The sequence below is a fragment of the Budorcas taxicolor genome, unplaced genomic scaffold (genome assembly GCF_023091745.1).
Source record: "Budorcas taxicolor isolate Tak-1 unplaced genomic scaffold, Takin1.1 scaffold290, whole genome shotgun sequence".
In the NCBI taxonomy this organism is placed as follows: Eukaryota; Metazoa; Chordata; class Mammalia; order Artiodactyla; family Bovidae; genus Budorcas; species Budorcas taxicolor.
In genome coordinates this window covers 59,919-73,210 of record NW_026291984.1, presented here as the reverse complement: position 1 = coordinate 73,210, position 13,292 = coordinate 59,919, and the positions used below count along the sequence as shown (strand labels likewise).

The following is a 13,292-nucleotide window of genomic DNA, read 5'->3' as shown; positions in this document are numbered from 1 at the left end:
CCGGACTCCCGGCGGCCCGGTGGCCGGCCCACGCCGCCCCGCCCCCCGCCCCCCGTCACCCCCGGCCAACGCTCGGCCGGCCCGGCCCAGCCCGGCCCGGGGGACCACAGGGCTTCCGGGACCGGGAGCAGCCGGGCCGGGTGTGCCTGCCGGGGGGTGTAGGGGGGAGGGTGGAGTGAGGGGCGCGGAGGTCTTGGCGCTCTCCCACCCTGGGACCCTCCAGGCACCACCCGGCTCGGGGGCCGCCGCCCCTCCCCCACCCCCTCGCCCACCTCCCCAAGGCGTTCGCTGCCCAGGGCCTCGGGGCCCGCTGGGGCCCGCGGTCCTCTGAGCCTCCTGCGGGCCTAGGCGCAGCCCAGCCGTGGCCCTGAGCGCCCATCCTGCCCGGCACCTGCGCGGTGCCCAAACCCACCTGCAGCCACCAGCGCCGGCGACCAGAGCTCGTCAGCCCCGCCCTTTCGCCCTACCGAGGCCCCCCCCTCCCCTTGCCCCCACGCCGCCCTCCAAGCACAGGACCTTGCTGAGGGTGCAGACGAGCGACATGCAGCCACACGGACAGGCACACAGACACACTCGCAGGCACCCACGCCAAGCGAGACAGCCGGCCGGCGCAAGCTCGTCAGCCAGGGCCACAGCCACAGCACCCACCCGTGAGAGGCCGGGGCCAGAGGAAGGGACGGCAGGCCGGGGGTCAGGAGAGACAGAGACGGACAGAGATGAAGGTTCAGAGACAGGCTCCCAAGACGGCGAGAGGGCAGATGCAGATGCAGATGCAGATGCAGATGCAGACAGACAGACAGACAGACACGAGCGCGCAGGCACACCCAGGGAGCGAGAGCCAGAGAGAGGGAGACACAGAGCGACCGACAGAGAGACGGAAAGCGGGAGACGGACAGGGGACAGGGGATGGCATCCCATCCGAGACGGACACTCTGGCACAGACCGTCACACACCGCAGAGAGCGGCCCGTGCGCAAGGGAGGGGGCGTCAGCCTTGGGCCGGGCGAGCCCCGGCTGGACGCGGTGCCCTGGGGCTGGCAATCACCCGTGGGGACCCCAAGACTTCCTCGCAGCCGAGGTCTCAAAGGTCCCCTTCGGCTTGGCTCCCTGAGGCGAGACCCAGCCCCCGCCCCCAGGCCAGAGGGTGAGTGTGGGAGAGAGTGTGCGTGTGAGTGTGTCGGTGGGCGACGGTGGGGTCGGGTCGACTGGGGGGGCCGGGTGGATACCCACAGCGGAGGGGGGCGGGTGTGGCGGCCGGGGCTTTGGAAGCCTGTGTGGTCCTCTTGCTGTCTCTCTCTCTCCCTCTTTCTCCGTCTCCCTTACTTGTGGTTTCCGGCTCTTGACCTGTCTGGGCTGCGGGGGGTGTGTCTGTGTCTGGGGGGGCGGGCGTGAGGGGGTGTGTGTGTGTGTGTGTGTGTGTGTGTGTGTGTGCGTGTGTGTGTGCGGTGCGCCCGCGCCTGCGGGAGACCGCGACGTTGCCTGCCAGGATGCGTCTGGGGGTGGGGCTGGGGCCCCGGCCCCGCCCAGAATTGCCTGAGGCCCGCCAAGGGAGCCCCAGACAGAGACCCCCGCGCCCGCGCCCCCGCCCCCGCCGTTCCTCTGGTTTCCTGGACGCCGAAAGCCGAGGGGCTCGCGGGCCGCGCGGAGGCAACCCAGGTGTGCAGCGGGAGTCGGGGCCCCGGCCACCCAACCTGAGAGGGGCTGGAAGGCAGGCGGCGGCTCTGAGCGCGGTGGGGTGCCAGGGGCCAGCGGCAGGTGCGGCTTGCGGTGCGGCTGGGGCCGGGGGCTAAAGGAGAGGGCAGGCAGGGAAAAAAAGAAACAACAAAAAGCCTACAGCACCCGGTATTCCCAGGCGGTCTCCCATCCAAGTACTAACCGGGCCCGACCCTGCTTAGCTTCCGAGATCAGACGAGATCGGGCGCGTTCAGGGTGGTATGGCCGTAGACGGAGGCGGCGGCCGCCAGGCGCCCTAAGAGCCCTGCGCTGCGCCTGCCTTTCGCTCTGACCCGCCGGTCGGGCCAGCCGGCGGCCGCAGCTCTCCAGCTCTCCACGGAGCGCGCGCTGCACTTGAGCTGCACCACCCGCGACCGGACTCCCGGCGGCCCGGTGGCCGGCCCACGCCGCCCCGCCCCCCGCCCCCCGTCACCCCCGGCCAACGCTCGGCCGGCCCGGCCCAGCCCGGCCCGGGGGACCACAGGGCTTCCGGGACCGGGAGCAGCCGGGCCGGGTGTGCCTGCCGGGGGGTGTAGGGGGGAGGGTGGAGTGAGGGGCGCGGAGGTCTTGGCGCTCTCCCACCCTGGGACCCTCCAGGCACCACCCGGCTCGGGGGCCGCCGCCCCTCCCCCACCCCCTCGCCCACCTCCCCAAGGCGTTCGCTGCCCAGGGCCTCGGGGCCCGCTGGGGCCCGCGGTCCTCTGAGCCTCCTGCGGGCCTAGGCGCAGCCCAGCCGTGGCCCTGAGCGCCCATCCTGCCCGGCACCTGCGCGGTGCCCAAACCCACCTGCAGCCACCAGCGCCGGCGACCAGAGCTCGTCAGCCCCGCCCCTTCGCCCTACCGAGGCCCCCCCCTCCCCTTGCCCCCACGCCGCCCTCCAAGCACAGGACCTTGCTGAGGGTGCAGACGAGCGACATGCAGCCACACGGACAGGCACACAGACACACTCGCAGGCACCCACGCCAAGCGAGACAGCCGGCCGGCGCAAGCTCGTCAGCCAGGGCCACAGCCACAGCACCCACCCGTGAGAGGCCGGGGCCAGAGGAAGGGACGGCAGGCCGGGGGTCAGGAGAGACAGAGACGGACAGAGATGAAGGTTCAGAGACAGGCTCCCAAGACGGCGAGAGGGCAGATGCAGATGCAGATGCAGATGCAGATGCAGACAGACAGACAGACAGACACGAGCGCGCAGGCACACCCAGGGAGCGAGAGCCAGAGAGAGGGAGACACAGAGCGACCGACAGAGAGACGGAAAGCGGGAGACGGACAGGGGACAGGGGATGGCATCCCATCCGAGACGGACACTCTGGCACAGACCGTCACACACCGCAGAGAGCGGCCCGTGCGCAAGGGAGGGGGCGTCAGCCTTGGGCCGGGCGAGCCCCGGCTGGACGCGGTGCCCTGGGGCTGGCAATCACCCGTGGGGACCCCAAGACTTCCTCGCAGCCGAGGTCTCAAAGGTCCCCTTCGGCTTGGCTCCCTGAGGCGAGACCCAGCCCCCGCCCCCAGGCCAGAGGGTGAGTGTGGGAGAGAGTGTGCGTGTGAGTGTGTCGGTGGGCGACGGTGGGGTCGGGTCGACTGGGGGGGGCCGGGTGGATACCCACAGCGGAGGGGGGCGGGTGTGGCGGCCGGGGCTTTGGAAGCCTGTGTGGTCCTCTTGCTGTCTCTCTCTCTCCCTCTTTCTCCGTCTCCCTTACTTGTGGTTTCCGGCTCTTGACCTGTCTGGGCTGCGGGGGGTGTGTCTGTGTCTGGGGGGGCGGGCGTGAGGGTGTGTGTGTGTGTGTGTGTGTGTGTGTGTGTGTGTGTGTGCGTGTGTGTGTGCGGTGCGCCCGCGCCTGCGGGAGACCGCGACGTTGCCTGCAGGATGCGTCTGGGGGTGGGGCTGGGGCCCCGGCCCCGCCCAGAATTGCCTGAGGCCCGCCAAGGGAGCCCCAGACAGAGACCCCCGCGCCCGCGCCCCCGCCCCCGCCGTTCCTCTGGTTTCCTGGACGCCGAAAGCCGAGGGGCTCGCGGGCCGCGCGGAGGCAACCCAGGTGTGCAGCGGGAGTCGGGGCCCCGGCCACCCAACCTGAGAGGGGCTGGAAGGCAGGCGGCGGCTCTGAGCGCGGTGGGGTGCCAGGGGCCAGCGGCAGGTGCGGCTTGCGGTGCGGCTGGGGCCGGGGGCTAAAGGAGAGGGCAGGCAGGGAAAAAAAGAAACCACAAAAAGCCTACAGCACCCGGTATTCCCAGGCGGTCTCCCATCCAAGTACTAACCGGGCCCGACCCTGCTTAGCTTCCGAGATCAGACGAGATCGGGCGCGTTCAGGGTGGTATGGCCGTAGACGGAGGCGGCGGCCGCCAGGCGCCCTAAGAGCCCTGCGCTGCGCCTGCCTTTCGCTCTGACCCGCCGGTCGGGCCAGCCGGCGGCCGCAGCTCTCCAGCTCTCCACGGAGCGCGCGCTGCACTTGAGCTGCACCACCCGCGACCGGACTCCCGGCGGCCCGGTGGCCGGCCCACGCCGCCCCGCCCCCCGCCCCCCGTCACCCCCGGCCAACGCTCGGCCGGCCCGGCCCAGCCCGGCCCGGGGGACCACAGGGCTTCCGGGACCGGGAGCAGCCGGGCCGGGTGTGCCTGCCGGGGGGTGTAGGGGGGAGGGTGGAGTGAGGGGCGCGGAGGTCTTGGCGCTCTCCCACCCTGGGACCCTCCAGGCACCACCCGGCTCGGGGGCCGCCGCCCCTCCCCCACCCCCTCGCCCACCTCCCCAAGGCGTTCGCTGCCCAGGGCCTCGGGGCCCGCTGGGGCCCGCGGTCCTCTGAGCCTCCTGCGGGCCTAGGCGCAGCCCAGCCGTGGCCCTGAGCGCCCATCCTGCCCGGCACCTGCGCGGTGCCCAAACCCACCTGCAGCCACCAGCGCCGGCGACCAGAGCTCGTCAGCCCCGCCCCTTCGCCCTACCGAGGCCCCCCCCTCCCCTTGCCCCCACGCCGCCCTCCAAGCACAGGACCTTGCTGAGGGTGCAGACGAGCGACATGCAGCCACACGGACAGGCACACAGACACACTCGCAGGCACCCACGCCAAGCGACAGCCGGCCGGCGCAAGCTCGTCAGCCAGGGCCACAGCCACAGCACCCACCCGTGAGAGGCCGGGGCCAGAGGAAGGGACGGCAGGCCGGGGGTCAGGAGAGACAGAGACGGACAGAGATGAAGGTTCAGAGACAGGCTCCCAAGACGGCGAGAGGGCAGATGCAGATGCAGATGCAGATGCAGATGCAGACAGACAGACAGACAGACACGAGCGCGCAGGCACACCCAGGGAGCGAGAGCCAGAGAGAGGGAGACACAGAGCGACCGACAGAGAGACGGAAAGCGGGAGACGGACAGGGGACAGGGGATGGCATCCCATCCGAGACGGACACTCTGGCACAGACCGTCACACACCGCAGAGAGCGGCCCGTGCGCAAGGGAGGGGGCGTCAGCCTTGGGCCGGGCGAGCCCCGGCTGGACGCGGTGCCCTGGGGCTGGCAATCACCCGTGGGGACCCCAAGACTTCCTCGCAGCCGAGGTCTCAAAGGTCCCCTTCGGCTTGGCTCCCTGAGGCGAGACCCAGCCCCCGCCCCCAGGCCAGAGGGTGAGTGTGGGAGAGAGTGTGCGTGTGAGTGTGTCGGTGGGCGACGGTGGGGTCGGGTCGACTGGGGGGGCCGGGTGGATACCCACAGCGGAGGGGGGCGGGTGTGGCGGCCGGGGCTTTGGAAGCCTGTGTGGTCCTCTTGCTGTCTCTCTCTCTCCCTCTTTCTCCGTCTCCCTTACTTGTGGTTTCCGGCTCTTGACCTGTCTGGGCTGCGGGGGGTGTGTCTGTGTCTGGGGGGGCGGGCGTGAGGGTGTGTGTGTGTGTGTGTGTGTGTGTGTGTGTGTGTGTGTGCGTGTGTGTGTGCGGTGCGCCCGCGCCTGCGGGAGACCGCGACGTTGCCTGCCAGGATGCGTCTGGGGGTGGGGCTGGGGCCCCGGCCCCGCCCAGAATTGCCTGAGGCCCGCCAAGGGAGCCCCAGACAGAGACCCCCGCGCCCGCGCCCCCGCCCCCGCCGTTCCTCTGGTTTCCTGGACGCCGAAAGCCGAGGGGCTCGCGGGCCGCGCGGAGGCAACCCAGGTGTGCAGCGGGAGTCGGGGCCCCGGCCACCCAACCTGAGAGGGGCTGGAAGGCAGGCGGCGGCTCTGAGCGCGGTGGGGTGCCAGGGGCCAGCGGCAGGTGCGGCTTGCGGTGCGGCTGGGGCCGGGGGCTAAAGGAGAGGGCAGGCAGGGAAAAAAAGAAACCACAAAAAGCCTACAGCACCCGGTATTCCCAGGCGGTCTCCCATCCAAGTACTAACCGGGCCCGACCCTGCTTAGCTTCCGAGATCAGACGAGATCGGGCGCGTTCAGGGTGGTATGGCCGTAGACGGAGGCGGCGGCCGCCAGGCGCCCTAAGAGCCCTGCGCTGCGCCTGCCTTTCGCTCTGACCCGCCGGTCGGGCCAGCCGGCGGCCGCAGCTCTCCAGCTCTCCACGGAGCGCGCGCTGCACTTGAGCTGCACCACCCGCGACCGGACTCCCGGCGGCCCGGTGGCCGGCCCACGCCGCCCCGCCCCCCGCCCCCCGTCACCCCCGGCCAACGCTCGGCCGGCCCGGCCCAGCCCGGCCCGGGGGACCACAGGGCTTCCGGGACCGGGAGCAGCCGGGCCGGGTGTGCCTGCCGGGGGGTGTAGGGGGGAGGGTGGAGTGAGGGGCGCGGAGGTCTTGGCGCTCTCCCACCCTGGGACCCTCCAGGCACCACCCGGCTCGGGGGCCGCCGCCCCTCCCCCACCCCCTCGCCCACCTCCCCAAGGCGTTCGCTGCCCAGGGCCTCGGGGCCCGCTGGGGCCCGCGGTCCTCTGAGCCTCCTGCGGGCCTAGGCGCAGCCCAGCCGTGGCCCTGAGCGCCCATCCTGCCCGGCACCTGCGCGGTGCCCAAACCCAACCTTGCTGAGGGTGCAGACGAGCGACATGCAGCCACACGGACAGGCACACAGACACACTCGCAGGCACCCACGCCAAGCGAGACAGCCGGCCGGCGCAAGCTCGTCAGCCAGGGCCACAGCCACAGCACCCACCCGTGAGAGGCCGGGGCCAGAGGAAGGGACGGCAGGCCGGGGGTCAGGAGAGACAGAGACGGACAGAGATGAAGGTTCAGAGACAGGCTCCCAAGACGGCGAGAGGGCAGATGCAGATGCAGATGCAGATGCAGATGCAGACAGACAGACAGACAGACACGAGCGCGCAGGCACACCCAGGGAGCGAGAGCCAGAGAGAGGGAGACACAGAGCGACCGACAGAGAGACGGAAAGCGGGAGACGGACAGGGGACAGGGGATGGCATCCCATCCGAGACGGACACTCTGGCACAGACCGTCACACACCGCAGAGAGCGGCCCGTGCGCAAGGGAGGGGGCGTCAGCCTTGGGCCGGGCGAGCCCCGGCTGGACGCGGTGCCCTGGGGCTGGCAATCACCCGTGGGGACCCCAAGACTTCCTCGCAGCCGAGGTCTCAAAGGTCCCCTTCGGCTTGGCTCCCTGAGGCGAGACCCAGCCCCCGCCCCCAGGCCAGAGGGTGAGTGTGGGAGAGAGTGTGCGTGTGAGTGTGTCGGTGGGCGACGGTGGGGTCGGGTCGACTGGGGGGGCCGGGTGGATACCCACAGCGGAGGGGGGCGGGTGTGGCGGCCGGGGCTTTGGAAGCCTGTGTGGTCCTCTTGCTGTCTCTCTCTCTCCCTCTTTCTCCGTCTCCCTTACTTGTGGTTTCCGGCTCTTGACCTGTCTGGGCTGCGGGGGGTGTGTCTGTGTCTGGGGGGGCGGGCGTGAGGGGGTGTGTGTGTGTGTGTGTGTGTGTGTGTGTGTGTGTGTGTGCGTGTGCGTGTGTGTGTGCGGTGCGCCCGCGCCTGCGGGAGACCGCGACGTTGCCTGCCAGGATGCGTCTGGGGGTGGGGCTGGGGCCCCGGCCCCGCCCAGAATTGCCTGAGGCCCGCCAAGGGAGCCCCAGACAGAGACCCCCGCGCCCGCGCCCCCGCCCCCGCCGTTCCTCTGGTTTCCTGGACGCCGAAAGCCGAGGGGCTCGCGGGCCGCGCGGAGGCAACCCAGGTGTGCAGCGGGAGTCGGGGCCCCGGCCACCCAACCTGAGAGGGGCTGGAAGGCAGGCGGCGGCTCTGAGCGCGGTGGGGTGCCAGGGGCCAGCGGCAGGTGCGGCTTGCGGTGCGGCTGGGGCCGGGGGCTAAAGGAGAGGGCAGGCAGGGAAAAAAAGAAACAACAAAAAGCCTACAGCACCCGGTATTCCCAGGCGGTCTCCCATCCAAGTACTAACCGGGCCCGACCCTGCTTAGCTTCCGAGATCAGACGAGATCGGGCGCGTTCAGGGTGGTATGGCCGTAGACGGAGGCGGCGGCCGCCAGGCGCCCTAAGAGCCCTGCGCTGCGCCTGCCTTTCGCTCTGACCCGCCGGTCGGGCCAGCCGGCGGCCGCAGCTCTCCAGCTCTCCACGGAGCGCGCGCTGCACTTGAGCTGCACCACCCGCGACCGGACTCCCGGCGGCCCGGTGGCCGGCCCACGCCGCCCCGCCCCCCGCCCCCCGTCACCCCCGGCCAACGCTCGGCCGGCCCGGCCCAGCCCGGCCCGGGGGACCACAGGGCTTCCGGGACCGGGAGCAGCCGGGCCGGGTGTGCCTGCCGGGGGGTGTAGGGGGGAGGGTGGAGTGAGGGGCGCGGAGGTCTTGGCGCTCTCCCACCCTGGGACCCTCCAGGCACCACCCGGCTCGGGGGCCGCCGCCCCTCCCCCACCCCCTCGCCCACCTCCCCAAGGCGTTCGCTGCCCAGGGCCTCGGGGCCCGCTGGGGCCCGCGGTCCTCTGAGCCTCCTGCGGGCCTAGGCGCAGCCCAGCCGTGGCCCTGAGCGCCCATCCTGCCCGGCACCTGCGCGGTGCCCAAACCCACCTGCAGCCACCAGCGCCCGCGACCAGAGCTCGTCAGCCCCGCCCCTTCGCCCTACCGAGGCCCCCCCCCGCCCTTGCCCCCACGCCGCCCTCCAAGCACAGGACCTTGCTGAGGGTGCAGACGAGCGACATGCAGCCACACGGACAGGCACACAGACACACTCGCAGGCACCCACGCCAAGCGAGACAGCCGGCCGGCGCAAGCTCGTCAGCCAGGGCCACAGCCACAGCACCCACCCGTGAGAGGCCGGGGCCAGAGGAAGGGACGGCAGGCCGGGGGTCAGGAGAGACAGAGACGGACAGAGATGAAGGTTCAGAGACAGGCTCCCAAGACGGCGAGAGGGCAGATGCAGATGCAGATGCAGATGCAGATGCAGACAGACAGACAGACAGACACGAGCGCGCAGGCACACCCAGGGAGCGAGAGCCAGAGAGAGGGAGACACAGAGCGACCGACAGAGAGACGGAAAGCGGGAGACGGACAGGGGACAGGGGATGGCATCCCATCCGAGACGGACACTCTGGCACAGACCGTCACACACCGCAGAGAGCGGCCCGTGCGCAAGGGAGGGGGCGTCAGCCTTGGGCCGGGCGAGCCCCGGCTGGACGCGGTGCCCTGGGGCTGGCAATCACCCGTGGGGACCCCAAGACTTCCTCGCAGCCGAGGTCTCAAAGGTCCCCTTCGGCTTGGCTCCCTGAGGCGAGACCCAGCCCCCGCCCCCAGGCCAGAGGGTGAGTGTGGGAGAGAGTGTGCGTGTGAGTGTGTCGGTGGGCGACGGTGGGGTCGGGTCGACTGGGGGGGCCGGGTGGATACCCACAGCGGAGGGGGGCGGGTGTGGCGGCCGGGGCTTTGGAAGCCTGTGTGGTCCTCTTGCTGTCTCTCTCTCTCCCTCTTTCTCCGTCTCCCTTACTTGTGGTTTCCGGCTCTTGACCTGTCTGGGCTGCGGGGGGTGTGTCTGTGTCTGGGGGGGCGGGCGTGAGGGTGTGTGTGTGTGTGTGTGTGTGTGTGTGTGTGTGTGTGCGTGTGCGTGTGTGTGTGCGGTGCGCCCGCGCCTGCGGGAGACCGCGACGTTGCCTGCCAGGATGCGTCTGGGGGTGGGGCTGGGGCCCCGGCCCCGCCCAGAATTGCCTGAGGCCCGCCAAGGGAGCCCCAGACAGAGACCCCCGCGCCCGCGCCCCCGCCCCCGCCGTTCCTCTGGTTTCCTGGACGCCGAAAGCCGAGGGGCTCGCGGGCCGCGCGGAGGCAACCCAGGTGTGCAGCGGGAGTCGGGGCCCCGGCCACCCAACCTGAGAGGGGCTGGAAGGCAGGCGGCGGCTCTGAGCGCGGTGGGGTGCCAGGGGCCAGCGGCAGGTGCGGCTTGCGGTGCGGCTGGGGCCGGGGGCTAAAGGAGAGGGCAGGCAGGGAAAAAAAGAAACAACAAAAAGCCTACAGCACCCGGTATTCCCAGGCGGTCTCCCATCCAAGTACTAACCGGGCCCGACCCTGCTTAGCTTCCGAGATCAGACGAGATCGGGCGCGTTCAGGGTGGTATGGCCGTAGACGGAGGCGGCGGCCGCCAGGCGCCCTAAGAGCCCTGCGCTGCGCCTGCCTTTCGCTCTGACCCGCCGGTCGGGCCAGCCGGCGGCCGCAGCTCTCCAGCTCTCCACGGAGCGCGCGCTGCACTTGAGCTGCACCACCCGCGACCGGACTCCCGGCGGCCCGGTGGCCGGCCCACGCCGCCCCGCCCCCCGCCCCCCGTCACCCCCGGCCAACGCTCGGCCGGCCCGGCCCAGCCCGGCCCGGGGGACCACAGGGCTTCCGGGACCGGGAGCAGCCGGGCCGGGTGTGCCTGCCGGGGGGTGTAGGGGGGAGGGTGGAGTGAGGGGCGCGGAGGTCTTGGCGCTCTCCCACCCTGGGACCCTCCAGGCACCACCCGGCTCGGGGGCCGCCGCCCCTCCCCCACCCCCTCGCCCACCTCCCCAAGGCGTTCGCTGCCCAGGGCCTCGGGGCCCGCTGGGGCCCGCGGTCCTCTGAGCCTCCTGCGGGCCTAGGCGCAGCCCAGCCGTGGCCCTGAGCGCCCATCCTGCCCGGCACCTGCGCGGTGCCCAAACCCACCTGCAGCCACCAGCGCCGGCGACCAGAGCTCGTCAGCCCCGCCCCTTCGCCCTACCGAGGCCCCCCCCTCCCCTTGCCCCCACGCCGCCCTCCAAGCACAGGACCTTGCTGAGGGTGCAGACGAGCGACATGCAGCCACACGGACAGGCACACAGACACACTCGCAGGCACCCACGCCAAGCGAGACAGCCGGCCGGCGCAAGCTCGTCAGCCAGGGCCACAGCCACAGCACCCACCCGTGAGAGGCCGGGGCCAGAGGAAGGGACGGCAGGCCGGGGGTCAGGAGAGACAGAGACGGACAGAGATGAAGGTTCAGAGACAGGCTCCCAAGACGGCGAGAGGGCAGATGCAGATGCAGATGCAGATGCAGATGCAGACAGACAGACAGACAGACACGAGCGCGCAGGCACACCCAGGGAGCGAGAGCCAGAGAGAGGGAGACACAGAGCGACCGACAGAGAGACGGAAAGCGGGAGACGGACAGGGGACAGGGGATGGCATCCCATCCGAGACGGACACTCTGGCACAGACCGTCACACACCGCAGAGAGCGGCCCGTGCGCAAGGGAGGGGGCGTCAGCCTTGGGCCGGGCGAGCCCCGGCTGGACGCGGTGCCCTGGGGCTGGCAATCACCCGTGGGGACCCCAAGACTTCCTCGCAGCCGAGGTCTCAAAGGTCCCCTTCGGCTTGGCTCCCTGAGGCGAGACCCAGCCCCCGCCCCCAGGCCAGAGGGTGAGTGTGGGAGAGAGTGTGCGTGTGAGTGTGTCGGTGGGCGACGGTGGGGTCGGGTCGACTGGGGGGGCCGGGTGGATACCCACAGCGGAGGGGGGCGGGTGTGGCGGCCGGGGCTTTGGAAGCCTGTGTGGTCCTCTTGCTGTCTCTCTCTCTCCCTCTTTCTCCGTCTCCCTTACTTGTGGTTTCCGGCTCTTGACCTGTCTGGGCTGCGGGGGGTGTGTCTGTGTCTGGGGGGGCGGGCGTGAGGGTGTGTGTGTGTGTGTGTGTGTGTGTGTGTGTGTGTGTGTGTGCGTGTGCGTGTGTGTGTGCGGTGCGCCCGCGCCTGCGGGAGACCGCGACGTTGCCTGCCAGGATGCGTCTGGGGGTGGGGCTGGGGCCCCGGCCCCGCCCAGAATTGCCTGAGGCCCGCCAAGGGAGCCCCAGACAGAGACCCCCGCGCCCGCGCCCCCGCCCCCGCCGTTCCTCTGGTTTCCTGGACGCCGAAAGCCGAGCGGCTCGCGGGCCGCGCGGAGGCAACCCAGGTGTGCAGCGGGAGTCGGGGCCCCGGCCACCCAACCTGAGAGGGGCTGGAAGGCAGGCGGCGGCTCTGAGCGCGGTGGGGTGCCAGGGGCCAGCGGCAGGTGCGGCTTGCGGTGCGGCTGGGGCCGGGGGCTAAAGGAGAGGGCAGGCAGGGAAAAAAAGAAACAACAAAAAGCCTACAGCACCCGGTATTCCCAGGCGGTCTCCCATCCAAGTACTAACCGGGCCCGACCCTGCTTAGCTTCCGAGATCAGACGAGATCGGGCGCGTTCAGGGTGGTATGGCCGTAGACGGAGGCGGCGGCCGCCAGGCGCCCTAAGAGCCCTGCGCTGCGCCTGCCTTTCGCTCTGACCCGCCGGTCGGGCCAGCCGGCGGCCGCAGCTCTCCAGCTCTCCACGGAGCGCGCGCTGCACTTGAGCTGCACCACCCGCGACCGGACTCCCGGCGGCCCGGTGGCCGGCCCACGCCGCCCCGCCCCCCGCCCCCCGTCACCCCCGGCCAACGCTCGGCCGGCCCGGCCCAGCCCGGCCCGGGGGACCACAGGGCTTCCGGGACCGGGAGCAGCCGGGCCGGGTGTGCCTGCCGGGGGGTGTAGGGGGGAGGGTGGAGTGAGGGGCGCGGAGGTCTTGGCGCTCTCCCACCCTGGGACCCTCCAGGCACCACCCGGCTCGGGGGCCGCCGCCCCTCCCCCACCCCCTCGCCCACCTCCCCAAGGCGTTCGCTGCCCAGGGCCTCGGGGCCCGCTGGGGCCCGCGGTCCTCTGAGCCTCCTGCGGGCCTAGGCGCAGCCCAGCCGTGGCCCTGAGCGCCCATCCTGCCCGGCACCTGCGCGGTGCCCAAACCCACCTGCAGCCACCAGCGCCGGCGACCAGAGCTCGTCAGCCCCGCCCCTTCGCCCTACCGAGGCCCCCCCCCTCCCCTTGCCCCCACGCCGCCCTCCAAGCACAGGACCTTGCTGAGGGTGCAGACGAGCGACATGCAGCCACACGGACAGGCACACAGACACACTCGCAGGCACCCACGCCAAGCGAGACAGCCGGCCGGCGCAAGCTCGTCAGCCAGGGCCACAGCCACAGCACCCACCCGTGAGAGGCCGGGGCCAGAGGAAGGGACGGCAGGCCGGGGGTCAGGAGAGACAGAGACGGACAGAGATGAAGGTTCAGAGACAGGCTCCCAAGACGGCGAGAGGGCAGATGCAGATGCAGATGCAGATGCAGATGCAGACAGACAGACAGACAGACACGAGCGCGCAGGCACACCCAGGGAGCGAGAGCC

General features: G+C 71.6%; 6 non-coding genes across 6 annotated transcripts; all 6 read right to left on the bottom strand.

The window, feature by feature from the left end:
• Positions 1-1,826: 1,826 nt before the first annotated feature.
• Positions 1,827-1,945, bottom strand: LOC128071245 (5S ribosomal RNA). Its single transcript, XR_008201784.1, has one exon. It is a non-coding gene; the product is annotated as a 5S ribosomal RNA (ribosomal RNA).
• Positions 1,946-3,916: 1,971 nt separating this feature from the next.
• Positions 3,917-4,035, bottom strand: LOC128071244 (5S ribosomal RNA). Its single transcript, XR_008201783.1, has one exon. It is a non-coding gene; the product is annotated as a 5S ribosomal RNA (ribosomal RNA).
• A 1,969-nt stretch (positions 4,036-6,004) lies between these two features.
• LOC128071243 (5S ribosomal RNA) lies at positions 6,005-6,123 on the bottom strand. Its single transcript, XR_008201782.1, has one exon. It is a non-coding gene; the product is annotated as a 5S ribosomal RNA (ribosomal RNA).
• A 1,876-nt stretch (positions 6,124-7,999) lies between these two features.
• On the bottom strand, positions 8,000-8,118 carry LOC128071242 (5S ribosomal RNA). The gene has a single exon (XR_008201781.1). It is a non-coding gene; the product is annotated as a 5S ribosomal RNA (ribosomal RNA).
• A 1,975-nt stretch (positions 8,119-10,093) lies between these two features.
• On the bottom strand, positions 10,094-10,212 carry LOC128071241 (5S ribosomal RNA). Its single transcript, XR_008201780.1, has one exon. It is a non-coding gene; the product is annotated as a 5S ribosomal RNA (ribosomal RNA).
• Positions 10,213-12,191: 1,979 nt separating this feature from the next.
• Positions 12,192-12,310, bottom strand: LOC128071240 (5S ribosomal RNA). The gene has a single exon (XR_008201779.1). It is a non-coding gene; the product is annotated as a 5S ribosomal RNA (ribosomal RNA).
• Positions 12,311-13,292: the final 982 nt, after the last annotated feature.